The sequence below is a fragment of the Aythya fuligula genome, chromosome 8 (genome assembly GCF_009819795.1).
Source record: "Aythya fuligula isolate bAytFul2 chromosome 8, bAytFul2.pri, whole genome shotgun sequence".
Taxonomy (NCBI): Eukaryota; Metazoa; Chordata; class Aves; order Anseriformes; family Anatidae; genus Aythya; species Aythya fuligula.
In genome coordinates, this window is record NC_045566.1 from 29,198,120 (window position 1) to 29,200,225 (window position 2,106).

Sequence of the window (2,106 nt, forward strand, 5' to 3'; positions counted from 1 at the left end):
CTAAACTTTTGTTTCTATAGTTACGACCTGTTTTCTTTTGTCAAGTGAGTAAATTGTACGTTACATGTGTACATCCTTTTCCAAACAACTTAAGATAAATGGCAATCATGGAGGAAGAACCAACGTCTGCACTTCAATGCACAAGTTAATATCTCAGTGATTTCTGACCCAGAGACTCCATGTGAATCAGCAGATTCACATCAGAAGGATGATCTGCTAAAACTGAGTCTGTGTTCAGTTCAGTTTGATTCCAAGCTCTCTAAAGGGAGTGCATATGTGAAGGGGAAGCTGTTGCATACATTTACCTGAGGGAGTGACACAGCAGAATCAGCATGTGCCAAATGCTGCAGAACATGTTTTAACTCACATGAAAGCTAATTCAACTGTTGAATAACTTCTGCTTTTGGTTTTCCTTGTGCTCTTCAGAAGTGACTTTACCTACTAGTTGCTATTATAAAAGCTGACCACTTGCATTGCACTGAACCAGGGATCTATGACAGTCATCCTGGACAAATGAAACTGTGCTTAGGACTCCAACTCTGGCTTTATTTCAGACTTTTTTTTTTTTTTTTTTTTTTTTGCCAGACCATTGAAATTATTCAGCTATAATAGTGAATTGGGGTTTTGTATGGTGTTTGTACTGATGTGAAAAATTATTGCCTTCTTTCAATTCTGTTCTTGATATGGAATGTGGGAGAGCTCTGGGGCTGCAACACTCGGCTGATGAATCTCTCTTCTTCTCAGAAATGCTTTTCTTGGGTGCTCCATTTTGTCTCTGTTCTTTCAAAGTGATTAACTGCTATCCATGCTGCTACCTAGTGTTACAGTTTAACCTGTCTAGCAGCTAAGCACCACACAGCCATTTGCTCAGGGGTCTGTATACAAATAGTGTATTAGTGGGGGGCAGTTCAGACTCACACAAACAATAGTTTTAGTAGGTGATGTTAGAAATGCCACAGAGCAAAGCAGATCTACTGAGCCTAGTATAGTCTACACAAGTAGCACTAATGGGTGCTTATGGCAAGAGATGTAATGAGACTGCAGTGATATAATGAGACTACTGTGATACTTTCCCTTCCTGGCAAGATCTCATTGCTGCTTGCCAGAATCGGTGTAAGGAAACTGTAAGGTAGATACTGCAGTTGGACTGAACCTTTTTGATGATGGGACTTATCCATGAAATGTACAATGATTTCTTAAAAAATAAATAAAAATCCATCAATGTTTGCCTTCCCACTTAATTATTCACTGTCAAAGCATTTGCTTTTAAGTCTGTCTCTTGATATCGTACTTTATCTTCCTGCCTTTATCATGGTTCTGCAGACGTCTCATACCAGTCTTACTGTTTTTATCCTGTATGATTGCTGTGTTCAGTTATTTTGCACTTCTGATCTATCTTGATTACCCTTCTCTTTTACCCTTCAGGGAAAGGGTGACCAAAACTCTACTTAACAAGTAAAAAAAAAAACAAAAAACAAACCTCTACTTAACATGTTAACATGCAAGACCTTGCCACAGTTGTTGGGATTTGTTGTAATGAATCCCGAACTTCTTTATGTTCATGGAGTTGATACTTTGCAAATGCCTATCTAAAATACTGCTATGGTGTTCCCCTCTTACCCAAGAGGCTGGTAGTACTTAATAACTACTTCTGCTGTGTAGGGTTAAGCTTTTCTGTTTTTATGCTATTTTACATCTTTCAGTACTGAATTTCAGCTGCCAATTTACTTACATAATCACAATTGTGATGTCTCTTCTGTTTCCCTTCTTTTAAACTACTTCAGTAATATTTAGGGAACAGTATTTTTACCCCTTTGTCAGCTCACTTAGGATTGATAGCAGAGATCACTGGGGCAAGGCGGGGACAGATTCACAAACCCTTCTGCCTCTGTTGTAAGACCCACCACTGTCAGTTCATGTCACTCTTTTCTACTATCTAAATTGTACGCCATTGAGAACATCTGAGTTGTCTTAAAGGTACCTCCCTCTGCTCACAGAACCAAGTAATGGGAGAATAAATGTCTTTAGTGAAAAGGGGAAGGGGGGAAAAAAACAACAAAGCAGCACAGGCCAGACATAGAGAAAATGTAATATAGTTTATTCATT